Source organism: Lissotriton helveticus, chromosome 7 (assembly GCF_964261635.1).
Source record: "Lissotriton helveticus chromosome 7, aLisHel1.1, whole genome shotgun sequence".
Classification (NCBI taxonomy): domain Eukaryota; kingdom Metazoa; phylum Chordata; class Amphibia; order Caudata; family Salamandridae; genus Lissotriton; species Lissotriton helveticus.
In genome coordinates, this window is record NC_136068.1 from 1,913,270,646 (window position 1) to 1,913,277,638 (window position 6,993).

The following is a 6,993-nucleotide window of genomic DNA, read 5'->3' on the forward strand; positions in this document are numbered from 1 at the left end:
TTGATGATATGTCTGAAGAGATTGTATGTATTATATGTGACTCACTAACTGTAAACATTATCAAACAGATTTTATAAAGAATAATGCTTATTGGGTTAAGATGATAAGATGTCATGCTTTGATTACACCCACTGAGAACTATATAATTAGGTAACAATGTATTTGAAAGCATTTGAACTATATAATTATGTAACAATGTATTTGAAAGCATTTATACAAACAATGTCATGATGAAAGAGATATAATTATATTTTTGTAATCAATATATACAAATACAATTTTATAAAGAAGAGCAAAAAAAATTAAAATGTGTTGAGAGAATTTTCTGTTTGCTGCCCTCAACTCTCCAAGTAATAGGGAGAGTATACTAGTAAAGAAATAATAGGTCAGGTGGGAGATGATCCTTGTGACTATATTCAGTATACCTGGGCTGATGTTCATCATTTGACCAACTATTCGTAATTTATGTCTTTATTTTCTTAATAAACTACAAACAGATGACAGCAATTTATCCAGATGCATGCTTTTTTATTCAGCTACAATAACTGTTGCTTTTCATAATCTTGTGTTTCCTTTTTCCCCCAGACCTTCATGTATTCATTGAAAAACACCACAAAGCACTGTGATTATGGAAAAGTCGAATCGAACTCTCCTAAGTAAATTTTTAATTTTGGGATTATCGCAAAATCCTCAGCTTCAAGTACCAATTTTCATTGTGTTCTTACAGATGTATTTATTAACTCTTCTTGGAAACCTTCTCATTATTACATTTATGATGCATTGATGCACATCTTCAAAATCCCATCTATTATTTTCTCATTAACTTATCTTTCCTAGATATTGGTTTCCCCACAGTCATCATCCCAAAACTGCTTGGGGTCTGCCTGAAAGCCAAGAAATCCGACAAATCCATCAATTTCTCTGTATGCATTCTTAAATTCTATTTTTGCATTTCCTTAATCAGCACAGAGTTTTACTTACTGTCGGTCATGCCCTATGACAGGTACATTGCAATTTACAACCTTCTGCGCTATGAATCTATAATGAATAAAAGAGCCATGATTTTTTTGACTGTAACAACCTGGATACTTGGCTTTCTTGACACTATCACAAATGGTGTTTTGATATCAAACTTATTATTTTTGTGCATCTAATAAAATCAATCATGTATTTTGTGAAATGAATGCTCTTCAAAAACTATCTTGTTCAGACACATATTTCATAAATATTGCAACTTCTGGAGAAGGTATTTTGATAGGACTGGGTCCTTTCATATTAACAGTAACTTCCTATGTCTTAATTATCTCAAACATCATGAAAATCCCCTCCAAAACAGGGAGAAAAAAGTTGTTCTCATTTAACTGCGGTTGTTTTGTTCTATAGAACTGAGCTTGGTGCTTACATGAAACCAGCATCAGGGTACTCATTGTACAAAGACAAGATCTTTGCTGTAATGTATACAATTGTCATTCTAATGGTGAATGAGATCCTTTATAGTTTGAGGAACAAGAATGTAAAAGGTGCCCCGAGAGATGCGGTCCCTGTGGCCCAAAGTGGATTGTACACAGAGTCTGACCGAGGTTCAAACAAAAAGTGCTCTGAGAACCGAAAGGAAATCGCAACCTACCTGCTTCTTGATTCGTCCAATGTGCATTGCCCCTCAGCCCTTGATCGCAGCGGCTCTCGTTACGTTCTTCTTAGCAGCAGAAAAGTCCACGCCGAAGGGCTATACGGTTTCATGCAGATGGAACATACAGACTTTGTGTAGCCCTTATCTGCTATAGCCTGCAGCCTGGAGATTTTTAACTCCCAAAAAAGAGACTGAGTCGGAACGAAAGAATCTTAATTGTGACTTTGTTCTGCAGCTCCTGATGACGATACTTCCCCTCAGACACCAGCAGCTGCCTTCCTCCGATGAACTTTACCTTTGCAAACATTTTTCTTTAAAAATGTTCCGAGGTTGAAGGTAAGCCGAGACTGGACCCAAACCACCCCTTGTATCTGAACCGCACTCTATTGTGGCCTCATGCAACCAGATATCAGCAGTTGGCACAGTTTTTCACTTTAAACTTTACAAAGTCATAACTCTGGCTCTACTGATTGGATTTTGGTGGCAAATAATGTATTCTTGTGCTGTGCTTTCACTTTACTATTATTTAAATGATGGATAAATACTTTACACATTGCCTCTAACCTAAGCCTAACTGTTTTTGTGGCAAGCTATCAGAGGGTTAAGCACAGATTGGATTCACTTTGACAGGGATTGTGGCTGTTGCTTGAGTAGTTTCTCAGTCCCATCAACCAACAACTTAATTTCTCACACCCAACCACTGAGGTACATTTTAAATCCTGGCTTTGTGCTTCTCCAGACCAAAGACTCTTAAGATATACTGCCTACTAGTATGGATGACATGTGATTCCTACACTTTATAATCCTCACTGTGCTATGTACCAATTTCCATAGCTTGATGTACACATGCTTGATTTGTTGTATCTGTATAATGAGTATGTTTTGTAAATTACTCTGCCATCCTACACTGGTATGAGTACTAACATAAAACAAATTTATCGTATTTGACAAAGGTGTAAATGAGAGATGATGAGCAATAATGGAGGGTGGCCTTAAGTGAATCTTTGGAGAAGGGAACATGGGAGGGGGGGTGTAAAAAAATGTCTCTCCAGCACCACCAGCACTAAAGCCATCCCTTTGAGTAGCTTACAGACCTTCCAAGATGAAAACATTTTGTGAGGAGGGATTGAAGCATAGAGCTGAACACAGCCTTAAGGACTTGAATTCAAATCAAATCAAATCAAATCAAGCTGTATTCGGTTAAAAAAAGGAGTTTAAAAAAAGGTGGGTTTTCGCAATGTTCTACTCCTCCCAAATTAAAGCACTTTTTACTCTTAATATGGAAGCTACGACCATGAGAGTATAAGCTACTGATACGTGTACACGGAATGGAACAATACGGTTATAGTAAAAAAGCTTGTACATAAAAATAAGAGGCATTCACAATATCAAAATTAATACAATGGTACGGAAAGATGTGCTATACGAAGAGAGTAACAGTTTTACCATCACAGATGGGACGGGTCAATGCTGCTCGAGGTTCTGCCTATGTTTAATGACCAATTTTATTAAGTTTACTATCGATCTAGCAAAAGGTTCAACTTCTAGAAATTGAAGGGCAAGGAATGCCGAACAACACCTACGTAGGCCCATAATTGTTTAAAATAGGAGTGATCCAGTGTTTCCTCAAGTCCTGGTAAAATTTGCAGAAGAGTAGTGTGTGAATCGTGGTTTGGGGGGAATTATCGTCACAGGGACATGGTTGTGTTTTTTTTCCCAGGTGTAAGTCTTAGGGAAGGTGACTAGGTGGTGAAAGATGTTTAATCTAAACCTGGTTAGCAGTAGTCTTTCATAACCCGAGAACTCGAAAGTTAAATAAGGCTGAACTGACATAGTTGTTTGTATTTGCAGTGAATGTTGCACAGTTGGTTTAAATGCCTCACTAGACAGCCGTAAGGATTCGAGATGACTCAGGCAAGCCTTTTTAAACCGTTTCCTTGGTATTACTGCAATTGTAGAGGGAGAAGTGTAATACTGTTGCATACCAAGGTCGCTAAAGAATTTCGTAATGTACGCTATCCAGGTGATTTTGTGTCCGTTGTCCAGGGAAATACAGTCCTCAATGAACTCCCTGCAAAGAGAGGTTTCACTAGAGGACCAAATGCGGTGCCACAGAAGAAGGGGTTGGATTCTTATCAGATCAGTTATAAAAGTCAATCCCAATTCCACGTGGCAAGCATAAGTTGAAGTTCCCTGTGGGACAGCCAAGATGAATCTTAAAAAGTTGTTTTCCACCCTTTGTACCTCCTCAACCTTGGCAAAACCCCAGACCCCAGTTCCATATATTGCACTTGAAATGCATTCAGCCCTGTAGATTTCAAGGAGTTCTACCGCGGGGCGCCTGCCTAATTTATTACCAAAGTTTATCAAGGCAGCTGTTGTCCTCTTAAAAGTAAGCTTCCTTGATTCAATGGAAAGGCTTCCAGCAGCATTTATTGTCAAATAGTACGCCCAGGTAAGGATAGGTGGTTGTGGTAACCAATTTTTGATTTTCGATATACATGGGCTTAATGTTCTTCGACCTTGGGCCTGCGGACATAACATACGTCTTTTTGATGTTTATTTTTAGGTCCAGGTTGGCCTTGAAATCGTGATACTTTACGAGGGCGCGCTGTAGCTCCATAGGAGTACGGGCTAATATAACAGCATCATCCCCGTAGAGTAGAATCGGTATGGGGCGCTTATTTAGAAAGGGGCGGTCCTTGCAACCCATAACGATGGCTTTTTCAAGGCCATTGGTGTAGAGATTAAATAAAAACGGGGCAAGGACACAACCCTGTCTTACCCCGCGTTCCACTCTAAACGGTTTTGTTAGCTCGCCCCCCGTTCCATATCTAACTCTAGCTGTAGCATTTGAATATAGTTCTTGCAAGAATGTTAAAAGAGACGTCTCTATTCCCATGTCAGCTAGGATGGTCCACAACTTATTATGGATAACGCAGTCAAATGCTGCTGAAAGATCGACGTAAGCCATGTAAATGGCCCCCCCCCTTTGCCTTTACATATTTGTCAGCTATTAGGGATAGATTAAGGGCTTGCTCTATTGTGCCCAGACCCTCACGAAACCCGAACTGCAAATCAGAAAGAACTTTGTTATCTGAGGCCCACTGCTGGAGTCGATCTAGGATAATGCGACCGGCCACTTTCCCCAGCGAATCCAGGAGGGATATAGGCCGGTAGCAAGATGGTAATTGGCAATCCCCCTTTTTAAATATAGGGACGAGGATGGATTGGGACCATGAGTCAATGAGGCCCACGTCACATGTAGCCTGTAGGACCCTAGTTAGAATAGGTGACCAGAGTTCCATATTGAATTCAAAAAAGTCGATAGGGACTCTGTCAGGGCCCGTTGCTTTGGAGTTTTTACTGGCCATGACGGCTAACTCCACCTCCTCGTGAGTTATATTAATGGGTAACGGAAATGAAAAATGAATTTATCCCAGTAGAAGGTAGTTGAGTTGCGGATGAAGGTAAGCTGAATATCCGCTCAAAATAATCAACCCATGTCTGCTCATCAATCGCAACATCAAGACTGGGGTTTACCGTTGTGTTAGCTAAAAAGGGAGACTTCAAGACCTTCCAGAAGGCAGCACTATCCCTTATAGTGCAAGAAGTGTGTAGTTGGGTCCAAAGGTCTTTTTTGAGTGAGTTCTTCCTGCGTTTTAGGGCCTGTTTGTAGTATTTTCGATAAGCAGCTATTTCCTTAGAGATTCTGTCCTTTTTATGTAACGCCGTTTGTAGATTCTGGTAGGCTTTTGTGCAAGTACTGTCGAACCATCCCTTACTTATAGTTTTCCCTGTCTTCGTTTTAACAAAAGGGGATTCCCTGATTGATGCTGTTAATGTTAAGAAACTGGCCATAATGTCCTCACTGGTGGTGGCTGGATCGAAGAATTTCTCTAAAACTGGTCTAAAGTTAGAAACCAGTTTAGTAGTAATTGCCAGGGGGTCCACCTATTCCCACCTAAGCGAATAACCGTTGAGTCTATCTAGAGTGAGGTTGTTTTGATTTAAGGTTGTCTTTATATTGAGCCCTTCGAGTTTCTTAGTCAGTTTTAAGTTTATGCTGTTTGGGTAATGGTCACTAAGGGTTATATCGTGGGTTTTACAATTAATGAGATCACCTCCTGCAGTTGCTGAGATAAAAATTAAAGTCAATAGCGGTTGGCCTGCCTCTACCATTAAACGTAGGTATGACCGGGATAGGAGGATTCATCAGGTCGTTGGCAAGGACAAGTTCAGTATCACAAAGAGTCTCATTCAGACACTGACCAACCATGGTGTGAGGAAAATGAGGTATCGGGTCGCCATTTTCGTCCTCAACTCCACACACTGTGTTCGCACTGTGGTTGCACAGGGTCTTTTTGAAATCCCCACCCCAGACTATGGTCATCACCTTCCGTGCCTTTACTTGTAGTTCATAAAGGAGCATGTTTATTTCCTTTATGGTTTTTATTAGGTCGGCTATGGGGAGGTTGTTATAAAAGTTCACGATAGCAAGAGCTTTATAGTTAATATAGTGTAGGATAAGAAGTTGAAAGTTTGTGTCCAGTTTTAGAGGGACTATGCTTGTAAAATGGAGAAGGTTTGATACAAAGGTAATTAATCCACCCTTGGCTCTGCCAGAGGAAGAGGTTCGGGCTGGAGAGAAATATGTTCTGTATCCCTCCAGATGTAACTCTGAGGGCGCCCATGTTTCATGTAGGCATAGAATGCTAAAGCTGAGAACGAAGTCTAACCAGAGATCGTTCGCAATCTTTGCATGAAGTCCTGCGACGTTCCAAAATAATATCCCCATATTTGGTACGTCTTTATTTATTACAGTATCAATAGCTGTTCCCGTAGGGACTTCGCAGTGTGAGGGATTACTGATGATTAACAGGGGTTCTTTATTTGTAGCATCACTATACTCCATTTTACCTTCTTTTTTCCTACACAAGGTATCTGTTTTGACCAAACTATTTGAGGTAGGGTCCACAAGCTCAAGTCAATCCACACTTTCCAGGTCGGAGAGCTTATCATAATAATTAAAAGTTGGAATGTTGTATCTATTTCCCCTACCCTCTTCCAGGTGCCTAAATGAGAATTCCATTCGGTTCATTGTTGTTTGCAGGGAGGGTAATTGGGGATAGAAAAAACTCAGGTCCCTAGTGAGGATATTGCTCGCACCGTACCGGGAGGGGCTGGTACATGTATAGTGGACCACCCGCTTGTCTCCAAAATTAATAACGATACAATCCCCTGGGATGTCGTTTCTCCTTTGCCCCAGCTAACTTAACCTTCTTGCAAACAATATTTGCCCAGACAAGTCACAAGGAAGTGGTCTATTCTTGTTAAGCCAGTACACAGCTTTATTTCTCAGT

At 40.3% G+C, this 6,993-nt stretch overlaps 1 pseudogene; it reads left to right on the forward strand.

Annotated features, from left to right (window-relative positions):
- Positions 1-628: 628 nt before the first annotated feature.
- On the forward strand, positions 629-1,768 carry LOC144769927 (olfactory receptor 5AR1-like; annotated as a pseudogene).
- The last annotated feature ends 5,225 nt before the right edge of the window (positions 1,769-6,993 follow it).